The sequence below is a fragment of the Convolutriloba macropyga genome, chromosome 11 (genome assembly GCF_964194025.1).
Source record: "Convolutriloba macropyga chromosome 11, txConMacr16.3, whole genome shotgun sequence".
Lineage (NCBI taxonomy): Eukaryota > Metazoa > Xenacoelomorpha > Acoela > Convolutidae > Convolutriloba > Convolutriloba macropyga.
This window is the reverse complement of record NC_134478.1, coordinates 45181449-45203191: the sequence shown is the minus strand read 5'-3', so window position 1 is coordinate 45203191 and position 21743 is coordinate 45181449. Positions and strand designations below refer to the sequence as shown.

Genomic DNA, 21743 nt, shown 5'->3' with positions numbered 1-21743 from the left:
AGTAAAAAAATCTAACACGAGTGGAATTTAAACCCACATACTCAATCGAGGCCTAAAATTTTTGAATTTTTAGAGAGTCTTGAATCTGCAGCCCTTGACTGCTTGGCTATCTTTCCATGCACTATATGCTGCTGGCCAATAGAATGCCAAACCTTTAAATTTTATAGGAAATTGTACAAACATATGACAGGAGTGGGATTCGAACCCACGCACACAATTGTGTACCAGAATTCTCATCTTCGAGAAACTCTTGAGTCTGGCGCCTTAGACCGCTCGGCCATCCTGCCTTGCACTACTAACTGCCGAAGACTTATAATGGGAATCAATAGTTTTGTTTGATTAGATTAGTAGGAAATCTAACAGGAGTGGAATTTATTTGAATTTTTAGAGAGTCTTGAATCTGGAGCAGTTGAGTGCTTGGCTATCTTGCCATGCACTATATGCTGCTGGCCAATAGAATGCCAAACCTTTAATTTTTTATAGGAAATGGTTCAAAAAAATGACAGGAGTGGGATTCGAACCCACGCACACAATTGTGTACCAGATTTCTCATCTTCGAGAAACTCTTGAGTCTGGCGCCTTAGACCGCTCGTCCATCTTGTCTTGCACGAATAACTGCCGAAGAGTTATAATGGAAATCAATAGTTTTGTTTGATTAGATTAGTAGGAAATCTAACAGGAGTGGAATTTAAACCCACATACTCGATCGAAGCCTAAAAATTTGAGTTTTTAGAGAGTTTTGAATCTGGAGCCCTTGACTGCTTGGCTATCTTTCCATGCACTATATGCTGCTGGCCAATAGAATGCCAAACCTTTAAATTTTATAGGAAATTGTACAAACATATGACAGGAGTGGGATTCGAACCCACGCACACAATTGTGTACCAGAATTCTCATCTTTGAGAAACTCTTGAGTCTGGCGCCTTAGACCGCTCGGCCATCCTGTCTTGCACGAATAACTGCCGAAGAGTTATAATGGAAATCAATAGTTTTGTTTGATTAGATTAGTAGGAAATCTAACAGGAGTGGAATTTAAACCCACATACTCGATCGAAGCCTAAAAATTTGAGTTTTTAGAGAGTTTTTAATCTGGAGCCCTTGACTGCTTGGCTATTTTGCCATGCACTATATGCTGCTGACCAATAGAATGCCAAAATTTTACTTTTTATAGGTAATTATTTAAAAAATGTAACAGGCGTGGGATTCGAACCCACGCACACAATCGTGTACCAGAATTCTCTTCTTCGAGAAACTCTTGAGTCTGGCGCCTTAGACCGCTCGTCCATCTTGTCTTGCACGAATAACTGCCGAAGAATTATAATGGAAATCAATAGCTTTGTTTGATTAGATTAGTAGGAAATCTAACAGGAGTGGAATTTAAACCCACATACTCGATCGAAGCCTAAAAATTTGAGTTTTTAGAGAGTTTTGAATCTGGAGCCCTTGACTGCTTGGCTATCTTGCTATGCACTATATGCTGCTGACCAATAGAATGCCAAAATTTTGTTTTTATAGGTAATTTTTTATAAAATGTGACAGGAGTGGGATTCGAACCTACGCAGACAATCGCGTTCCAGAATTCTCATCTTCGAGAAGCTCTTGAGTCTGGCGCCTTAGACCGCTCGTTCATCTTGCCTTGCACGAATAACTGCCGAAGAGTTATAATGGGAATCAATAGTTTTGTTTGATTAGATTAGTAGGAAATCTAACAGGAGTGGAATTTAAACCCACATACTCGATCGCAGCCTAAAAATTTGAGTTTTTAGAGAGTTTTGAATCTGGAGCCCTTGACTGCTTGGCTATCTTGCCATGCACTATATGCTGCTGACCAATAGAATGCCAAAATTTTACTTTTTATAGGTAATTATTTAAAAAATGTGACAGGAGTGGGATTCGAACCTACGCAGACAATCGCGTTCCAGAATTCTCATCTTCGAGAAACTCTTGAGTCTGGCGCCTTAGACCGCTCGTCCATCTTGCCTTGCACGAATAACTGCCGAAGAGTTATAATGGGAATCAATAGTTTTGTTTGATTAGATTTGTAGGAAATCTAACAGGAGTGGAATTTAAATCCACATACTCGATCGAAGCCTAAAAATTTGAATTTTTAGAAAGTTTTGAATCTGGAGCCCTTGACTGCTTGGCTATCTTGCCATGCACTATATGCTGCTGACCAATAGAATGCCAAACCTTTAATTTTTATAGGAAATTATTTAAAAAATGTGACAGAAGTGGGATTCGAATCCACGCACACAATTGTGTACCAAAATTCTCATCTTCGAGAAACTCTTGAGTCTGGCGCCTTAGACCGCTCGGCCATCCTGCCTTGCACTGAAAACTGCCAAAGAGTTATAATGGGAATCAATAGTTTTGTTTGATTAGATTTGTAGGAAATCTAACAGGAGTGGAATTTAAATCCACATACTCGATCGAAGCCTAAAAATTGAATTTTTAGAAAGTTTTGAATCTGGAGCCCTTGACTGCTTGGCTATCTTGCCATGCACTATATGCTGCTGACCAATAGAATGCCAAACCTCTAATTTTTATAGGAAATTATTTAAAAAATGTGACAGGAGTGGGATTCGAACCCACGCACATAATCGTGTACCAGAATTCTCTTCTTCGAGAATCTCTTGAGTCTGGCGCCTTAGACCGCTCGGCCATCCTTCCTTGAACTATTAACTGCCGAAGAGTTATAATGGGAATCAAAAGTTTTGTTTGATTTAATTATTAAAAAATCTAACAGGAGTGGAATTTAAACCCACATACTCGATCGAGGCCTAAAAATTTTGAATTTTTAGAGGGTCTTGAATCTGGAGCATTTGAATGCTTTGGCTATCTTGTCTTGCACTATATGCTGCTGACCAATAGAATGCCAAACCTTTACTTTTTATAAGTAATTATTTAAAAAATGTGACAGGAGTGGGATTCGAACCTACGCACACAATCGTGTTCCAGAAATCTCATCTTCGAGAAACTCTTCAGCCTGGCGCCTTAGACCGCTCGGCCATCCTTCCTTGCACTATTAACTGCCGAAGAGTTATAATGGGAATCAATAGTTTTGTTTGATTTGATTAGTAAAAATTCTAACCGGAGTGGAATTTAAACCCACATACTCAATCGAAGCCTAAAAATTTTGAATTTTTAGAGAGTTTTGAATCTGGAGCCCTTGACTGCTTGGCTATCTTGCCATGCACTATATCCTGCTGACCAATAGAATGCCAAACCTTTAATTTTTATAGGAAAATATTTAAAAAATGTGAGAGGAGTGGGATTCGAACCCACGTACACAATCGTGTACTAGAATTCGCATCTTTGAGAAACTCTTGAGTCTGGCGCCTTAGACCGCTCGGCCATCCTTCCTTGCACTATTAACTGCCGAAGAGTTATAATGGGAATCAATAGTTTTCTTTGATTTGATTAGTAAAAGTTCTGACAGGAGTGGAAATAAAACCCACATACTCGATCGAAGCCTAAAAATATGAATTTTTAGAGAGTTTTGAATCTGGAGCCCTTGACTGCTTGGCTATCTTGCCTTGCACTATATGCTGCTGACCAATAGAATGCCAAACATTTAATTTTTATAGGAAATTGTTCAAAAAAGTGACAGGAGTAGGATTCGAACCCATGCACAAAATCGTGTACCAGAATTCTCATCTTCGAAAATCTCTTGAGTCTGGCGCCTGAGACCGCTCGGCCATCCTGCCTTGCACTATTAACTGCCGAAGAATTATAATCGGAATCAATAATTTGTTTGATTTGATTAGTAAAAAACCTAACAGGAGTGGAAATTAAACCCACATACTCGATCGAGGCCTAAAAATGTTGAATTTTTAGAGAGTCTTCAATCTGGAGCCATTGACTGCTTTGGCTATCGTGCCTTGAACTATATGCTGCTGACCAATAGAGTGCCAAACATTTAGTTTTCAAAGATATTTTTCAAAAATGTGACAGGAGTGGGATTCGAACCCACGCACACAATCGTGTACCAGAATTCTCATCTTCGAGAAACTCTTGAGTCTGGCGCCTTAGACCGCTCGGCCCTCTTGCCTTGCACTATTAACCGCCGAAGAATTATAATCGGAATCAATAATTTTGTTTGATTTGATTAGTAAAAAATCTAACAGGAGTGGAATGTAAACCCACATAATCGATCGAGGCCGAAAAATTTTGAATTTTTAGAGAGTCTTGAATCTGGAGCCCTTGACTGCTTTGGCTATCGTGCCTTGAACTATATGCTGCTGACCAATACAGTGCCAAACATTTAGTTTTTATAAGAAATTGTTCAAAAATGTGACAGGAGTGGGATTCGAACCCACGCACTCAATCGTGTACCGGAATTCTCATCTTCAAAAATCTCTTGCGTCTGGCGCCTGAGACCGCTCGGCCATCCTGCCTTGCACTATTAACTGCCGAAGAATTATAATCGGAATCAATAATTTGTTTGATTTGATTAGTAAAAAACCTAACAGGAGTGGAATCTAAACCCACATACTCGATCGAGGCCTAAAAATTTTGAATTTTTAGAGAGTCTTGAATCTGGAGCCCTTGACTGCTTTGGCTATCGTGCCTTGAACTATATGCTGCTGACCAATAGAGTGCCAAACATTTAGTTTTTATTAGAAATTGTTCAAAAAAGTGACAGGAGTAGGATTCGAACCCATGCACAAAATCGTGTACCAGATTTCTAATCTTCGAAAATCTCTTGAGTCTGGCGCCTGAGACCGCTCGGCCATCCTGCCTTGCACTATTAACTGCCGAAGAATTATAATCGGAATCAATAATTTGTTTGATTTGATTAGTAAAAAACCTAACAGGAGTGGAATCTAAACCCACATACTCGATCGAGGCCTAAAATTTTTGAATTTTTAGAGAGTCTTGAATCTGGAGCCCTTGACTGCTTTGGCTATCGTGCCTTGAACTATATGCTGCTGACCAATAGAGTGCCAAACATTTAGTTTTTATTAGAAATTATTCAAAAATCTGACAAGAGTGGGATTCGAACCCACGCACACAATCGTGTACCAGAATTCTCATCTTCGATAATCTCTTGAGTCTGGTGCCTTACACCGCTCGGCCATCCTTCCTTGCACTATTAACTGCCGAAGAGTTATAATGGGAATCAATAGTTTTGTTTGATTTGATTAGTAAAAATTCTAACAGTAATGGAAATTAAACCCACATACTCGATCGAGGCCTAAAAATGTTGAATTTTTAGAGAGTCTTCAATCTGGAGCCATTGACTGCTTTGGCTATCGTGCCTTGAACTATATGCTGCTGACCAATAGAGTGCCAAACATTTAGTTTTCAAAGAAATTTTTCAAAAATGTGACAGGAGTGGGATGCGAACCCACGCACACAATCGTGTACCAGAATTCTCATCTTCGAGAAAATCTTGAGTCTGGCGCCTTAGACCGCTCGGCCATCCTGCCTTGCACTAAAAACTGCCAAAGAGTTATAATGGGAATCAATAGTTTTGTTTGATTAGATTAGTAGGAAATCTAACAGGAGTGGAAATTAAACCAACATACTCGATCGAGGTCTAAAAATCTTGAATGTTTAGAGAGTCTTCAATCTGGAGCCCTTGACTGCTTTAGCTATCGTGCCTTGAACTATATGCTGCTGAACAATAGAGTGCCAAACATTTAGTTTTTATAAGAAAATGTTCAAAAATGTGACAGGAGTGTGATTCGAACCCACGCACACAATCGTGTACCAGAATTCTCATCTTCGAGAATCTCTTGAGTCTGGCGCCTTAGACCGCTCGGCCATCCTGCCTTGCACTATTAACCGCCGAAGAATTATAATCGGAATCAATAATTTGTTTGATTTGATTAGTAAAAAACCTAACAGGAGTTGAATCTAAACCCACATACTCGATCGAGGCCTAAAAATTTTGAATTTTTAGAGAGTCTTGGATCTGGAGCCCTTGACTGCTTTGGCTATCGTGCCTTGAACTATATGCTGCTGACCAATAGAGTGCCAAACATTTAGCTTTTATTAGAAATTGTTCAAAAATGTGACAGGAGTGGGGTTCGAACCCACGCACACAATCGTGTACCAGAATTCTCATCTTCGAGAATCTCTTGAGTCTGGCGCCTGAGACCGCTCGGCCATCCTGCCTTGCACTATTAACCGCCGAAGAATTATAATCGGAATCAATAATTTGTTTGATTTGATTAGTAAAAAATCTAACGGGAGTGGAATGTAAACCCACATACTCGATCGAGGCCTAAAAATTTTGAATATTTAGAGAGTCTTGAATCTGGAGCCCTTGACTGCTTTGGCTATCGTGCCTTGAACTATATGCTGCTGACCAATAGAGTGCCAAACATTTAGTTTTTATTAGAAATTGTTCAAAAATGTGACAGGAGTGGGGTTCGAACCCACGCACACAATCGTGTACCAGAATTCTCATCTTCGAGAATCTCTTGAGTCTGGCGCCTGAGACCGCTCGGCCATCCTGCCTTGCACTATTAACCGCCGAAGAATTATAATCGGAATCAATAATTTGTTTGATTTGATTAGTAAAAAATCTAACGGGAGTGGAATGTAAACCCACATACTCGATCGAGGCCTAAAAATTTTGAATATTTAGAGAGTCTTGAATCTGGAGCCCTTGACTGCTTTGGCTATCGTGCCTTGAACTATATGCTGCTGACCAATACAGTGCCAAACATTTAGTTTTTATAAGAAATTGTTCAAAAATGTGACAGGAGTGGGATTCGAACCCACGCACACAATCGTGTACCAGAATTCTCATCTTCGAAAACCTCTTGAGTCTGGCGCCTGAGACCGCTCGGCCATCCTGCCTTGCACTATTAACTGCCGAAGAATTATAATCGGAATCAATAATTTGTTTGATTTGATTAGTAAAAAACCTAACAGGAGTGGAATCTAAACCCACATACTCGATCGAGGCCTAAAAATTTTGAATTTTTAGAGAGTCTTGAATCTGGAGCCCTTGACTGCTTTGGCTATCGTGCCTTGAACTATATGCTGCTGACCAATAGAGTGCCAAACATTTAGTTTTTATTAGAAATTGTTCAAAAATGTGACAGGAGTGGGATTCGAACCCACGCACACAATTGTGTACCAGAATTCTCATCTTCGATAATCTCTTGAGTCTGGTGCCTTACACCGCTCGGCCATCCTTCCTTGCACTATTAACTGCCGAAGAGTTATAATGGGAATCAATAGTTTTGTTTGATTTGATTAGTAAAAATTCTAACAGTAGTGAAAATTAAACCCACATACTCGATCGAGGCCTAAAAATGTTGAATTTTTAGAGAGTCTTCAATCTGGAGCCATTGACTGCTTTGGCTATCGTGCCTTGAATTATATGCTGCTGACCAATAGAGTGCCAAACATTTAGTTTTCAAAGAAATTTTTCAAAAATGTGACAGGAGTGGGATTCGAACCCACGCACACAATCGTGTACCAGAATTCTCATCTGCGAGAAACTCTTGAGTCTGGTGCCTTACACCGCTCGGCCATCCTTCCTTGCACTATTAACTGCCGAAGAGTTATAATGGGAATCAATAGTTTTGTTTGATTTGATTAGTAAAAATTCTAACAGTAATGGAAATTAAACCCACATACTCGATCGAGGCCTAAAAATGTTGAATTTTTAGAGAGTCTTCAATCTGGAGCCATTGACTGCTTTGGCTATCGTGCCTTGAACTATATGCTGCTGACCAATAGAGTGCCAAACATTTAGTTTTTATTAGAAATTATTCAAAAATCTGACAGGAGTGGGATTCGAACCCACGCACACAATCGTGTACCAGAATTCTCATCTTCGATAATCTCTTGAGTCTGGTGCCTTACACCGCTCGGCCATCCTTCCTTGCACTATTAACTGCCGAAGAGTTATAATGGGAATCAATAGTTTTGTTTGATTTGATTAGTAAAAATTCTAACAGTAATGGAAATTAAACCAACATACTCGATCGAGGTCTAAAAATCTTGAATTTTTAGAGAGTCTTCAATCTGGAGCCCTTGACTGCTTTAGCTATCGTGCCTTGAACTATATGCTGCTGACCAATAGAGTGCCAAACATTTAGTTTTTATAAGAAAATGTTCAAAAATGTGACAGGAGTGGGGATTCGAACCCACGCACACAATCGCGTACCAGAATTCTCATCTTCGAGAATCTCTTGAGTCTGGCGCCTTAGACCGCTCGGCCATCCTGCCTTGCACTATTAACCGCCGAAGAATTATAATCGGAATCAAAAATTTGTTTGATTTGATTAGTAAAAAACCTAACAGGAGTGGAATCTAAACCCACATACTCGATCGAGGCCTAAAGATTTTGAATTTTTAGAGAGTCTTGAATCTGGAGCCCTTGACTGCTTTCGCTATCGTGCCTTGAACTATATGCTGCTGACCAATAGAGTGCCAAACATTTAGTTTTTATTAGAAATTGTTCAAAAATGTGACAGGAGTGGGGTTCGAACCCACGCACACAATCGTGTACCAGAATTCTCATCTTCGAGAATCTCTTGAGTCTGGCGCCTTAGACCGCTCGGCCATCCTGCCTTGCACTATTAACCGCCGAAAAATTATAATCGGAATCAATAATTTGTTTGATTTGATTAGTAAAAAATCTAACGGGAGTGGAATGTAAACCCACATACTCGATCGAGGCCTAAAAATTTTGAATTTTTAGAGAGTCTTGAATCTGGAGCCCTTGACTGCTTTGGCTATCGTGCCTAAAACTATATGCTGCTGACCAATACAGTGCCAAACATTTAGTTTTTATAAGAAATTGTTCAAAAATGTGACAGGAGTGTGATTCGAACCCACGCACACAATCGTGTACCAGAATTCTCATCTTCGAAAATCTCTTGAGTCTGGCGCCTGAGACCGCTCGGCCATCCTGCCTTGCACTATTAACTGCCGAAGAATTATAATCGGAATCAATAATTTGTTTGATTTGATTAGTAAAAAACCTAACAGGAGTGGAATCTAAACCCACATACTCGATCGAGGCCTAAAAATTTTGAATTTTTAGAGAGTCTTGAATCTGGGGCCCTTGTCTGCTTTGGCTATCGTGCCTTGAACTATATGCTGCTGACCAATAGAGTGCCAAACATTTAGTTTTCATTAGAAATTGTTCAAAAATGTGACAGGAGTGGGATTCGAACCCACGCACACAATTGTGTTCCAGAATTCTCATCTTCGATAATCTCTTCAGTCTGGTGCCTTACACCGCTCGGCCATCCTTCCTTGCACTATTAACTGCCGAAGAGTTATAATGGGAATCAATAGTTTTGTTTGATTTGATTAGTAAAAATTCTAACGGTAGTGGAAATTAAACCCACATACTCGATCGAGGCCTAAAAATGTTGAATTTTTAGAGAGTCTTCAATCTGGAGCCATTGACTGCTTTGGCTATCGTGCCTTGAATTATATGCTGCTGACCAATAGAGTGCCAAACATTTAGTTTTCAAAGAAATTTTTCAAAAATGTGACAGGAGTGGGATTCGAAACCACGCACACAATCGTGTACCAGAATTCTCATCTGCGAGAAACTCTTGAGTCTGGCGCCTTAGACCGCGCGGCCATCCTGCCTTGCACTAAAAACTGCCAAAGAGTTATAATGGAAATCAATAGTTTTGTTTGATTAGATTAGTAGGAAATCTAACAGGAGTGGAAATTAAACCAACATACTCGATCGAGGTCTAAAAATCTTGAATTTTTAGAGAGTCTTCAATCTGGAGCCCTTGACTGCTTTGGCTATCGTGCCTTGAACTATATGCTGCTCACCAATAGAGTGCCAAACATATAGTTTTTATAAGAAAATGTTCAAAAATGTGACAGGAGTGGGATTCGAACCCACGCACACAATCGTGTACCAGAATTCTCATCTTCGAGAAACTCTTGAGTCTGGCGCCTTAGACCGCTCGGCCATCCTGCCTTGCACTAAAAACTGCCAAAGAGTTATAATGGAAATCAATAGTTTTGTTTGATTAGATTAGTAGGAAATCTAACAGGAGTGGAAATTAAACCAACATACTCGATCGAGGTCTAAAAATCTTGAATTTTTAGAGAGTCTTCAATCTGGAGCCCTTGAGTGCTTTGGCTATCGTGCCTTGAACTATATGCTGCTGACCAATAGAGTGCCAAACAATTAGTTTTTATAAGAAAATGTTCAAAAATGTGACAGGAGTGGGATTCGAACCCACGCACACAATCGTGTAACAGAATTCTTATCTTCGAGAATCTCTTGGGTCTGGCGCCTTAGACCGCTCGGCCATCCTGCCTTTCACTATTAACCGCCGAAGAATTATAATCGGAATCAATAATTTTGTTTGATTTGATTAGTAAAAAATCTAACAGGAGTGGAATGTAAACCCACATACTCGATCGAGGCCTAAAAATTTTGAATTTTTAGAGAGTCTTCAATCTGGAGCCATTGACTGCTTTGGCTATCGTGCCTTGAACTATATGCTGCTGACCAATACAGTGCCAAACATTTAGTTTTTATAAGAAATTGTTCAAAAATGTGACAGTAGTGGGATTCGAACCCACGCACACAATCGTTTACCAGAATTCTCATCTTCGAGAAACTCTTGAGTCTGTCGCCTTAGACCGCTCGGCCATCCTGCGTTGCACTAAAAACTGCCAAAGAGTTATAATGGGAATCAATAGTTTTGTTTGTTTAGATTAGTAGGAAATCTAACAGGAGTGGAAATTAAACCCACATACTCGATCGAGGCCTAAAAATCTTGAATTTTTAGAGAGTCTTCAATCTGGAGCCCTTGACTGCTTTGGCTATCGTGCCTTGAACTATATGCTGCTGACCAATAGAGTGCCAAACATTTAGTTTTTTTAAGAAATTGTTCAAAAATGTGACATGAGTGGGGTTCGAACCCACGCACACAATCGTGTACCAGAATTCTCATCTTCGAGAATCTCTTGAGTCTGGCGCCTTAGACCGCTCGGCCATCCTGCCTTGGACTATTAACTGCCGAAGAATTATAATCGGAATCAAAAATTTTGTTTGATTTGATTAGTAAAAAAACTAACAGGAGTGGAATGTAAACCCACATACTCCATCGAGGCCTAGAAATTTCGAATTTTTAGAGTCTTGAATCTGGAGCCCTTGACTGCTTTGGCTATCTTGCCTTGCATTATATGCTGCTGACCAAAAGAGTGCCAAACGTTTAGTTTTTATAAGAAATTGTTCAAAAATGTGACAGGAGTGGGATTCGAACCCACGCACACAATCGTGTACCAGAATTCTCATATTCGAGAATCTCTTGAGTCTGGCGTCCTAGACTGCTCGGTCATCCTGCCTTGCACTATTAACTGCCGAAGAATTATAATCGGAATCAATAATTTTGTTTGATTTGATTAGTAAAAAATCTAACAGGAGTGGAATCTAAACCCACATACTCGATCGAGGCCTAAAAATTTTGAATTTTTAGAGAGTCTTCAATCCGGAGCCCTTGACTGCTTTGGCTATCTTGCCTTGCACTATATGCTGCTGACCAATAGAATGCCAAACATTTAGTTTTTATAGGAAATTGTTCAAAAAAGTGACAGTAGTAGGATTCGAACCCACGCACAAAAGCGTGTACCAGAATTCTCATCTTCGAGAATCTCTTGAGTCTGGCGCCTTAGACCGCTCGGCCATCCTGCCTTTCACTATTAACTGCCGAAGAATTATAATCGGAATCATTAATTTTGTTTGATTTGATTAGTAAAAAATCTAACAGGAGTGGAATCTAAACCCACATACTCGATCGAGGCCTAAAAATTTTGAATTTTTAGAGAGTCTTGAATCTGGAGCCCTTGACTGCTTTGGCTATCTTGCCTTGCACTATATGCTGCTGACCAAAAGAGTGCCAAACGTTTAGTTTTTATAAGAAATTGTTCAAAAATGTGACAGGAGTGGGATTCGAACCCACGCACACAATCGTGTACCAGAATTCTCATATTCGAGAATCTCTTGAGTCTGGCGTCTTAGACTGCTCGGTCATCCTGCCTTGCACTATTAACTGCCGAAGAATTATAATCGGAATCAATAATTTTGTTTGATTTGATTAGTAAAAAATCTAACAGGAGTGGAATCTAAACCCACATACTCGATCGAGGCCTAAAAATTTTGAATTTTTAGAGAGTCTTCAATCTGGAGCCCTTGACTGCTTTGGCTATCTTGCCTTGCACTATATGCTGCTGACCAATAGAATGCCAAACATTTAGTTTTTATAGGAAATTGTTCAAAAAAGTGACAGTAGTAGGATTCGAACCCACGCACAAAAGCGTGTACCAGAATTCTCATCTTCGAGAATCTCTTGAGTCTGGCGCCTTAGACCGCTCGGCCATCCTGCCTTTCACTATTAACTGCCGAAGAATTATAATCGGAATCATTAATTTTGTTTGATTTGATTAGTAAAAAATCTAACAGGAGTGGAATCTAAACCCACATACTCGATCGAGGCCTAAAAATTTTGAATTTTTAGAGAGTCTTGAATCTGGAGCCCTTGACTGCTTTGGCTATCGTGCCTTGAACTATATGCTGCTGACCAATACAGTGCCAAACATTTAGTTTTTATAAGAAATTGTTCAAAAATGTGACAGTAGTGGGATTCGAACCCACGCACACAATCGTTTACCAGAATTCTCATCTTCGAGAAACTCTTGAGTCTGTCGCCTTAGACCGCTCGGCCATCCTGCGTTGCACTAAAAACTGCCAAAGAGTTATAATGGGAATCAATAGTTTTGTTTGTCTAGATTAGTAGGAAATCTAACAGGAGTGGAAATTAAACCCACATACTCGATCGAGGCCTAAAAATCTTGAATTTTTAGAGAGTCTTCAATCTGGAGCCCTTGACTGCTTTGGCTATCGTGCCTTGAACTATATGCTGCTGACCAATAGAGTGCCAAACATTTAGTTTTTTTAAGAAATTGTTCAAAAATGTGACATGAGTGGGGTTCGAACCCACGCACACAATCGTGTACCAGAATTCTCATCTTCGAGAATCTCTTGAGTCTGGCGCCTTAGACCGCTCGGCCATCCTGCCTTGGACTATTAACTGCCGAAGAAATATAATCGGAATCAAAAATTTTGTTTGATTTGATTAGTAAAAAAACTAACAGGAGTGGAATGTAAACCCACATACTCCATCGAGGCCTAGAAATTTCGAATTTTTAGAGTCTTGAATCTGGAGCCCTTGACTGCTTTGGCTATCTTGCCTTGCACTATATGCTGCTGACCAAAAGAGTAACAAACGTTTAGTTTTTATAAGAAATTGTTCAAAAATGTGACAGGAGTGGGATTCGAACCCACGCACACAATCGTGTACCAGAATTCTCATCTTCGAGAATCTCTTGAGTCTGGCGTCTTAGACTGCTCGGTCATCCTGCCTTGCACTATTAACTGCCGAAGAATTATAATCGGAATCAATAATTTTGTTTGATTTGATTAGTAAAAAATCTAACAGGAGTGGAATCTAAACCCACATACTCGATCGAGGCCTAAAAATTTTGAATTTTTAGAGAGTCTTCAATCTGGAGCCCTTGACTGCTTTGGCTATCTTGCCTTGCACTATATGCTGCTGACCAATAGAATGCCAAACATTTAGTTTTTATAGGAAATTGTTCAAAAAAGTGACAGGAGTAGGATTCGAACCCACGCACAAAATCGTGTACCAGAATTCTCATCTTCGAGAATCTCTTGAGTCTGGCGCCTTAGACCGCTCGGCCATCCTGCCTTTCACTATTAACTGCCGAAGAATTATAATCGGAATCATTAATTTTGTTTGATTTGATTAGTAAAAAATCTAACAGGAGTGGAATCTAAACCCACATACTCGATCGAGGCCTAAAAATTTTGAATTTTTAGAGAGTCTTGAATCTGGAGCCCTTGACTGCTTTGGCTATCGTGCCTTGAACTATATGCTGCTGACCAAAAGAGTGCCAAACATTTAGTTTTTATAAGAAATTGTTCAAAAATGTCACAGGCGTGCGATTCGAACCCACGTACACAATCGTGTACTAGATTTCTCATCATCGAAAACCTCTTGAGTCTGGCGCCTTAGACCGCCCGGCCATCCTTCCTTGCACTATTAACTGCCGAAGCGTTATAATGGGAATCAATAGTTTTGTTTGATTTTATTAGTAAAAATTCTTACAGGAGTGGAAATTAAACCCACATACTCAATCGAGGCCTAAAAATGTTGAGTTTTTAGAGAGTCTTCAATCTGTTCAATCTGGAATCCTTGACTGCTTTGGCTATCGTGCCTTGAACTATATGTTGCTGACCAATAGAGTGCCAAACATTTAGTTTTTATAAGAAATTGTTCAGAAATATGACAGGAGTGGGATTCGAACCCACGCACACGATCGTGTACCAGAATTCTCATCTTCGAGAATCTCTTGAGTCTGGCGCCTTAGACCGCTCGACCATCCTGCCTTGAACTAATAACTGCCGAAGAATTATAATCGGAATCAATAATTTTGTTTGATTTGATTAGTAAAAAATCTAACAGGGGTGGAAATTAAACCCACATACTCGATCGAGGCCTAAAAATGTTGAATTTTTAGAGAGTCTTCAATCTGGAACCCTTGACTGCTTTGGCTATCGTGCCTTGAACTATATGCTGCTGACCAATAGAGTGCCAAACATTTAGTTTTTATAAGAAATTGTTCAGAAATATGACAGGAGTGGGATTCGAACCCACGCACAAAATCGTGTACCAGAATTCTCATCTTCGAGAATCTCTTGAGTCTGGCGCCTTAGACCGCTCGCCCATCCTGCCTTGAACTAATAATTGCCGAAGAATTATAATAGGAATCAATAGTTTTGTTTGATTTGATTACTGAAAAATCCAGGAGTGGAATTTAAACCCACATACTCGATCGATGCCTAAAATGTTGGAGTTTTCAGAGAGTCTTGAATCTGGAACCCTTGACTGCTTTGGCTATCTTGCCTTGCACTATATGCTGCTGACCAATAGAATGCCAAACATTTAGTTTTTATAGGAAATTGTTCAAAATTGTGACAGGAGGGAGATTCGAACCCACGCACAAAATTGTGTACCAGAATTGTCATCGTCGAGAAACTTTTGAGTCTAGCCCCATAGACCGCTCGGTCCTCCTGCCTTGCATTATTAGCTGCTGAATAATTAGGATGGCAACCAATAGTTTTCTTTGATTAGATTTGTCAAGAATCTGACAGGAGTGGAATTCAAACCCACATACTCGGATCGAGGCCTAAAAATTTTGAATTTTTAGAGAGTCTTGAATCTGGAGCCCTTGACTGCTTTGGCTATCTTGCCTTGCACTATTTGCTGCTGACCAATAGAATGCCAAACCTTTAATTTTTATAGGAAATTATTTAAAAAATGTGACAGGGAGGGCATTCGAACCCACGCACACAATCGTGTACCAGAATTCTCTTCTTCGAGAAACTATTGAGTCTGGTGCCTTAGACCGCTCGGCCATCCTGCCTTGAGCTATTAACTGCCGTAGAGTTATAATGGGAATCAACAGTTTTGTTTGATTTGATTATTAAAAAATCTAACAGGAGTGAAATTTAAACCCACATACTCGATCGAGGCCTAAAAATTTTGAATTTTTAGAGAGTCTTGAATCTGGAGCACTTGACTGCTTTGGCTATCTTGTCTTCCACTATATGCTGCTGACCAATAGAGTGCCAAACATTTTATTTTTATAGGAAATTGTTCAAAATTGTGACAGGAGTGAGATTCGAACCCACGTACACAATCGTGTACTAGATTTCTCATCTTCGAGAACCTCTTGAGTCTGGCGCCTTAGACCGCTCGGCCATCCTTCCTTGCACTATTATCTGCCGAAGAGTTATAATGGGAATCAATAGTTTTGTTTGATTTTATTAGTAAAAATTCTAACAGGAGTGGACATTAAACCCACATACTCGATCGAGGCCTAAAAATTCTGAATTTTTACAGTCTTGAATCTGGAGCCTTTGACTGTTTTGGCTATCCTGCCTTGCACTATTTGCTGCTGACTAATAGAATGCCAAACATTTAGTTTTTATTGGAAATTGTTCAAAAATATGACAGGAGTAGGATTCGAACCCACGCACAAAATTGTGTAGCAGAATTGTCATCTTCGAGAAACTTTTGAGTCTAGCCCCATAGACCGCTCGGCCCTCCTGCCCTGCACTAATAACTGCCGAAGAATTATAAACGGAATCAATAATTTTGTTTGATTTGATTATTAAAAAATCTAACAGGAGTGAAATTTAAACCCACATACTCGATCGAGGCCTAAAAATTTTGAATTTTTAGAGAGTCTTGAATCTGGAGCACTTGACTGCTTTGGCTATCTTGTCTTCCACTATATGCTGCTGACCAATAGAGTGCCAAACATTTACTTTTTATAGGAAATTGTTCAAAATTGTGACAGGAGTGCGATTCGAACCCACGTACACAATCGTGTACTAGATTTCTCATCCTCGAGAACCTCTTGAGTCTGGCGCCTTAGACCTCTCGGCCATCCTTCCTTGCACTATTATCTGCCGAAGAGTTATAATGCGAATCAATAGTTTTGTTTGATTTTATTAAAAATTCTAACAGGAGTGGAAATTAAAACCACATACTCGATCGAGGCCTAAAAATGTTGAACTTTTAGTGAGTCTTCAATCTGGAGCCCTTGACTGCTTTGGCTATCGTGCCTTGAACTATATGCTGCTGACCAATAGAGTGCCAAACATTTAGTTTTTATAAGAAATTGTTCAAAAATATGACAGGAGTGGGATTCGAACCCACGCACACGATCGTGTACCAGAATTATCATCTTCTAGAATCTCTTGAGTCTGGCGCCTTAGACCGCTCGTCCATACTGCCTTGCACTAATAACTGCCGAAGAATTATAATCGGAATCAATAATTTTGTTTGATTCGATTAGTAAAAAAATCTAACAGGAGTGGAATCTAAACCCACATACTCGATCGAGGCCTAAAAATTTTGAATTTTTACAGTCTTGAATCTGGAGCCCTTGACTGCTTTGGCTGTCTTGCCTTGCACTATTTGCTGCTGACTAATAGAATGCCAAACATTTAGTTTTTATTGGAAATTGTTCAAAAATGTGACAGGAGTATGATTCGAACCCACGCACAAAATTGTGTACCAGAATTGTCATCGTCGAAAACTTTTGAGTCTAGCCCCATAGACTGCTCGGTCCTCCTGCCTTGCACTATTAGTTGCTGAATAATTAGGATGGCAACCAATAGTTTTCTTTGATTAGATTTGTCAAGAATCTGACAGGAGTGGAATACAAACCCACATACTCGGATCGAGGCCTAAAAATTTTGAATTTTTAGAGAGTCTTGAATCTGGAGCCCTTGACTGCTTTCGCTATCGTGCCTTGAACTATATGCTGCTGACCAATAGAGTGCCAAACATTTAGTTTTTATTAGAAATTGTTCAAAAATGTGACAGGAGTGGGGTTCGAACCCACGCACACAATCGTGTACCAGAATTCTCATCTTCGAGAATCTCTTGAGTCTGGTGCCTTAGACCGCTCGGCCATCCTGCCTTGAGCTATTAACTGCCGTAGAGTTATAATGGGAATCAACAGTTTTGTTTGATTTGATTATTAAAAAATCTAACAGGAGTGAAATTTAAACCCACATACTCGATCGAGGCCTAAAAATTTTGAATTTTTAGAGAGTCTTGAATCTGGAGCACTTGACTGCTTTGGCTATCTTGTCTTCCACTATATGCTGCTGACCAATAGAGTGCCAAACATTTTATTTTTATAGGAAATTGTTCAAAATTGTGACAGGAGTGAGATTCGAACCCACGTACACAATCGTGTACTAGATTTCTCATCTTCGAGAACCTCTTGAGTCTGGCGCCTTAGACCGCTCGGCCATCCTTCCTTGCACTATTATCTGCCGAAGAGTTATAATGGGAATCAATAGTTTTGTTTGATTTTATTAGTAAAAATTCTAACAGGAGTGGACATTAAACCCACATACTCGATCGAGGCCTAAAAATTCTGAATTTTTACAGTCTTGAATCTGGAGCCTTTGACTGTTTTGGCTATCCTGCCTTGCACTATTTGCTGCTGACTAATAGAATGCCAAACATTTAGTTTTTATTGGAAATTGTTCAAAAATATGACAGGAGTAGGATTCGAACCCACGCACAAAATTGTGTAGCAGAATTGTCATCTTCGAGAAACTTTTGAGTCTAGCCCCATAGACCGCTCGGCCCTCCTGCCCTGCACTAATAACTGCCGAAGAATTATAAACGGAATCAATAATTTTGTTTGATTTGATTATTAAAAAATCTAACAGGAGTGAAATTTAAACCCACATACTCGATCGAGGCCTAAAAATTTTGAATTTTTAGAGAGTCTTGAATCTGGAGCACTTGACTGCTTTGGCTATCTTGTCTTCCACTATATGCTGCTGACCAATAGAGTGCCAAACATTTACTTTTTATAGGAAATTGTTCAAAATTGTGACAGGAGTGCGATTCGAACCCACGTACACAATCGTGTACTAGATTTCTCATCCTCGAGAACCTCTTGAGTCTGGCGCCTTAGACCTCTCGGCCATCCTTCCTTGCACTATTATCTGCCGAAGAGTTATAATGCGAATCAATAGTTTTGTTTGATTTTATTAAAAATTCTAACAGGAGTGGAAATTAAAACCACATACTCGATCGAGGCCTAAAAATGTTGAACTTTTAGAGAGTCTTCAATCTGGAGCCCTTGACTGCTTTGGCTATCGTGCCTTGAACTATATGCTGCTGACCAATAGAGTGCCAAACATTTAGTTTTTATAAGAAATTGTTCAAAAATATGACAGGAGTGGGATTCGAACCCACGCACACGATCGTGTACCAGAATTATCATCTTCTAGAATCTCTTGAGTCTGGCGCCTTAGACCGCTCGTCCATACTGCCTTGCACTAATAACTGCCGAAGAATTATAATCGGAATCAATAATTTTGTTTGATTCGATTAGTAAAAAAATCTAACAGGAGTGGAATCTAAACCCACATACTCGATCGAGGCCTAAAAATTTTGAATTTTTACAGTCTTGAATCTGGAGCCCTTGACTGCTTTGGCTGTCTTGCCTTGCACTATTTGCTGCTGACTAATAGAATGCCAAACATTTAGTTTTTATTGGAAATTGTTCAAAAATGTGACAGGAGTATGATTCGAACCCACGCACAAAATTGTGTACCAGAATTGTCATCGTCGAAAACTTTTGAGTCTAGCCCCATAGACTGCTCGGTCCTCCTGCCTTGCACTATTAGTTGCTGAATAATTAGGATGGCAACCAATAGTTTTCTTTGATTAGATTTGTCAAGAATCTGACAGGAGTGGAATACAAACCCACATACTCGGATCGAGGCCTAAAAATTTTGAATTTTTAGAGAGTCTTGAATCTGGAGCACTTGACTGCTTTGGCTATCTTGTCTTCCACTATATGCTGCTGACCAATAGAGTGCCAAACATTTACTTTTTATAGGAAATTGTTCAAAATTGTGACAGGAGTGCGATTCGAACCCACGTACACAATCGTGTACTAGATTTCTCATCCTCGAGAACCTCTTGAGTCTGGCGCCTTAGACCTCTCGGCCATCCTTCCTTGCACTATTATCTGCCGAAGAGTTATAATGCGAATCAATAGTTTTGTTTGATTTTATTAGTAAAAATTCTAACAGGAGTGGAAATTAAAACCACATACTCGATCGAGGCCTAAAAATGTTGAATTTTTAGAGAGTCTTCAATCTGGAGCCCTTGACTGCTTTGGCTATCGTGCCTTGAACTATATGCTGCTGACCAATAGAGTGCCAAACATTTAGTTTTTATAAGAAATTGTTCAAAAATATGACAGGAGTGGGATTCGAACCCACGCACACGATCGTGTACCAGAATTATCATCTTCTAGAATCTCTTGAGTCTGGCGCCTTAGACCGCTCGTCCATACTGCCTTGCACTAATAACTGCCGAAGAATTATAATCGGAATCAATAATTTTGTTTGATTCGATTAGTAAAAAATCTAACAGGAGTAGAATCTAAACCCACATACTCGATCGAGGCCTAAAAATTTTGAATTTTTACAGTCTTGAATCTGGAGCCCTTGACTGCTTTGGCTATCTTGCCTTGCACTATTTGCTGCTGACTAATAGAATGCCAAACATTTAGTTTTTATTGGAAATTGTTCAAAAATGTGACAGGAGTAGGATTCGAACCCACGCACAAAATTGTGTACCAGAATTGTCATCGTCGAAAACTTTTGAGTCTAGCCCCATAGACTGCTCGGTCCTCCTGCCTTGCACTATTAGTTGCTGAATAATTAGGATGGCAACCAATAGTTTTCTTTGATTAGATTTGTCAAGAATCTGACAGGAGTGGAATACAAACCCACATACTCGGATCGAGGCCTAAAAATTTTGAATTTTTAGAGAGTCTTGAATCTGGAGCACTTGACTGCTTTGGCTATCTTGTCTTGCACTATATGCTGCTGACCAATAGAGTGCCAAACATTTACTTTTTATAGGAAATTGTTCAAAATTGTGACAGGAGGGACATTCGAACCCACGCACAAAATTGTGTACCAGAATTCTCATCGTCGAGAAACTTTTGAGTCTAGCCCCATAGACCGCTCGGTCCTCCTGCCTTGCACTATTAGCTGCTGAATAATTAGGATGGCAACCAATAGTTTTCTTTGATTAGATTTGTCAAGAATCTGACAGGAGTGGAATTCAAACCCACATACTCGGATCGAGGCCTAAAAATTTTGAACTTTTAGAGAGTCTTGAATCTGGAGCCCTTGACTGCTTTGGCTATCTTGCCTTGCACTATTTGCTGCTGACTAATAGAATGCCAAACATTTAGTTTTTATTGGAAATTGTTCAAAAATGTGACAGGAGTAGGATTCGAACCCACGCACAAAATTGTGTACCAGAATTGTCATCGTCGAGAAACTTTTGATTCTAGACCCATAGACCGCTCAGCCATCCTGCCTTGCACTATTACCTGCCGAAGAGTTATAATGGGAATCTGTAGTCTTGTTTGATTAGATTAGTGAAAAATCTAACAGGAGTGGAATTTAAACCCACATACTCGATGGAGGCCGAAAATTTTGGAGTTTTTAGAGAGCCTTGAATCTGGAACCCTTGAATGCTTGGCTATGTTGCCATGCACTATATGCTGCTGACAAATAGAACGCCAAACATTTAGTTTTTATAGGAAACTGTTCAAAAATGTGACAGGAGTAGGATTCGAATCCACGCACAAAATCGTGTACCAGAATTCTCATCTTCGAAAACCTCTTGAGTCTGGCGCCTGAGACCGCTCGGCCCTCCTGCCCTGCACTAATAACTGCCGAAGAATTATAAACGGAATCAATAATTTTGTTTGATTTGATTATTAAAAAATCTAACAGGAGTGAAATTTAAACCCACATACTCGATCGAGGCCTAAAAATTTTGAATTTTTAGAGAGTCTTGAATCTGGAACCTTTGACTGCTTTGGCTGTCTTGCCTTGCACTATATGCTTTTGACCAATGGAATGCCAAACATTTAATTTTTATAGGAAATTGTTCAAAAATTTGACAGGAGGGAGATTTGCACCCACGCACACAATCGTGTACAAGAATTTTTATCTTCGAGCAACTCTTGAGTCTGGCGCCTTAGACCGCTCGGCCATCCTGCCTCTGACTATTACCTGCCGAAGAGTTATAATGGGAATCTGTAGTCTTGTTTGATTAGATTAGTGAAAA

The 21743-nt window shown here is 39.7% G+C and overlaps 1 protein-coding gene and 26 non-coding genes across 31 annotated transcripts in view; 1 reads left to right on the top strand and 26 right to left on the bottom strand.

Annotated features, from left to right (window-relative positions):
• The window catches only part of LOC142349664 (ryanodine receptor 2-like), a 227570-nt gene that overhangs the window by 73740 nt on the left and 132087 nt on the right, over window positions 1–21743 (top strand). The window lies entirely within an intron of this gene.
• On the bottom strand, window positions 185–287 carry Trnal-caa (transfer RNA leucine (anticodon CAA)). Its single transcript is given in 2 exon segments — window positions 185–230; window positions 250–287. It is a non-coding gene; the product is annotated as a tRNA-Leu (tRNA).
• Trnal-caa (transfer RNA leucine (anticodon CAA)) lies at window positions 501–603 on the bottom strand. Its single transcript is given in 2 exon segments — window positions 501–546; window positions 566–603. It is a non-coding gene; the product is annotated as a tRNA-Leu (tRNA).
• Window positions 845–947, bottom strand: Trnal-caa (transfer RNA leucine (anticodon CAA)). Its single transcript is given in 2 exon segments — window positions 845–890; window positions 910–947. It is a non-coding gene; the product is annotated as a tRNA-Leu (tRNA).
• On the bottom strand, window positions 2224–2326 carry Trnal-caa (transfer RNA leucine (anticodon CAA)). Its single transcript is given in 2 exon segments — window positions 2224–2269; window positions 2289–2326. It is a non-coding gene; the product is annotated as a tRNA-Leu (tRNA).
• Trnal-caa (transfer RNA leucine (anticodon CAA)) lies at window positions 2568–2670 on the bottom strand. Its single transcript is given in 2 exon segments — window positions 2568–2613; window positions 2633–2670. It is a non-coding gene; the product is annotated as a tRNA-Leu (tRNA).
• On the bottom strand, window positions 3949–4051 carry Trnal-caa (transfer RNA leucine (anticodon CAA)). Its single transcript is given in 2 exon segments — window positions 3949–3994; window positions 4014–4051. It is a non-coding gene; the product is annotated as a tRNA-Leu (tRNA).
• Window positions 4985–5087, bottom strand: Trnal-caa (transfer RNA leucine (anticodon CAA)). Its single transcript is given in 2 exon segments — window positions 4985–5030; window positions 5050–5087. It is a non-coding gene; the product is annotated as a tRNA-Leu (tRNA).
• On the bottom strand, window positions 5330–5432 carry Trnal-caa (transfer RNA leucine (anticodon CAA)). Its single transcript is given in 2 exon segments — window positions 5330–5375; window positions 5395–5432. It is a non-coding gene; the product is annotated as a tRNA-Leu (tRNA).
• Trnal-caa (transfer RNA leucine (anticodon CAA)) lies at window positions 5676–5778 on the bottom strand. Its single transcript is given in 2 exon segments — window positions 5676–5721; window positions 5741–5778. It is a non-coding gene; the product is annotated as a tRNA-Leu (tRNA).
• On the bottom strand, window positions 6021–6123 carry Trnal-caa (transfer RNA leucine (anticodon CAA)). The gene is given in 2 exon segments: window positions 6021–6066; window positions 6086–6123. It is a non-coding gene; the product is annotated as a tRNA-Leu (tRNA).
• Window positions 6366–6468, bottom strand: Trnal-caa (transfer RNA leucine (anticodon CAA)). Its single transcript is given in 2 exon segments — window positions 6366–6411; window positions 6431–6468. It is a non-coding gene; the product is annotated as a tRNA-Leu (tRNA).
• On the bottom strand, window positions 6711–6813 carry Trnal-caa (transfer RNA leucine (anticodon CAA)). The gene is given in 2 exon segments: window positions 6711–6756; window positions 6776–6813. It is a non-coding gene; the product is annotated as a tRNA-Leu (tRNA).
• Trnal-caa (transfer RNA leucine (anticodon CAA)) lies at window positions 7056–7158 on the bottom strand. Its single transcript is given in 2 exon segments — window positions 7056–7101; window positions 7121–7158. It is a non-coding gene; the product is annotated as a tRNA-Leu (tRNA).
• Trnal-caa (transfer RNA leucine (anticodon CAA)) lies at window positions 7401–7503 on the bottom strand. The gene is given in 2 exon segments: window positions 7401–7446; window positions 7466–7503. It is a non-coding gene; the product is annotated as a tRNA-Leu (tRNA).
• On the bottom strand, window positions 7747–7849 carry Trnal-caa (transfer RNA leucine (anticodon CAA)). The gene is given in 2 exon segments: window positions 7747–7792; window positions 7812–7849. It is a non-coding gene; the product is annotated as a tRNA-Leu (tRNA).
• On the bottom strand, window positions 8093–8196 carry Trnal-caa (transfer RNA leucine (anticodon CAA)). The gene is given in 2 exon segments: window positions 8093–8139; window positions 8159–8196. It is a non-coding gene; the product is annotated as a tRNA-Leu (tRNA).
• Window positions 8439–8541, bottom strand: Trnal-caa (transfer RNA leucine (anticodon CAA)). The gene is given in 2 exon segments: window positions 8439–8484; window positions 8504–8541. It is a non-coding gene; the product is annotated as a tRNA-Leu (tRNA).
• Trnal-caa (transfer RNA leucine (anticodon CAA)) lies at window positions 8784–8886 on the bottom strand. Its single transcript is given in 2 exon segments — window positions 8784–8829; window positions 8849–8886. It is a non-coding gene; the product is annotated as a tRNA-Leu (tRNA).
• On the bottom strand, window positions 9129–9231 carry Trnaf-gaa (transfer RNA phenylalanine (anticodon GAA)). Its single transcript is given in 2 exon segments — window positions 9129–9174; window positions 9194–9231. It is a non-coding gene; the product is annotated as a tRNA-Phe (tRNA).
• Trnal-caa (transfer RNA leucine (anticodon CAA)) lies at window positions 9820–9922 on the bottom strand. Its single transcript is given in 2 exon segments — window positions 9820–9865; window positions 9885–9922. It is a non-coding gene; the product is annotated as a tRNA-Leu (tRNA).
• Window positions 10166–10268, bottom strand: Trnal-caa (transfer RNA leucine (anticodon CAA)). Its single transcript is given in 2 exon segments — window positions 10166–10211; window positions 10231–10268. It is a non-coding gene; the product is annotated as a tRNA-Leu (tRNA).
• Window positions 10858–10960, bottom strand: Trnal-caa (transfer RNA leucine (anticodon CAA)). Its single transcript is given in 2 exon segments — window positions 10858–10903; window positions 10923–10960. It is a non-coding gene; the product is annotated as a tRNA-Leu (tRNA).
• Window positions 12932–13034, bottom strand: Trnal-caa (transfer RNA leucine (anticodon CAA)). The gene is given in 2 exon segments: window positions 12932–12977; window positions 12997–13034. It is a non-coding gene; the product is annotated as a tRNA-Leu (tRNA).
• Trnal-caa (transfer RNA leucine (anticodon CAA)) lies at window positions 13622–13724 on the bottom strand. Its single transcript has 2 exons — window positions 13687–13724; window positions 13622–13655 (listed from the first exon to the last, which is right to left on the bottom strand). It is a non-coding gene; the product is annotated as a tRNA-Leu (tRNA).
• Trnal-caa (transfer RNA leucine (anticodon CAA)) lies at window positions 14323–14425 on the bottom strand. Its single transcript is given in 2 exon segments — window positions 14323–14368; window positions 14388–14425. It is a non-coding gene; the product is annotated as a tRNA-Leu (tRNA).
• On the bottom strand, window positions 17430–17532 carry Trnal-caa (transfer RNA leucine (anticodon CAA)). The gene is given in 2 exon segments: window positions 17430–17475; window positions 17495–17532. It is a non-coding gene; the product is annotated as a tRNA-Leu (tRNA).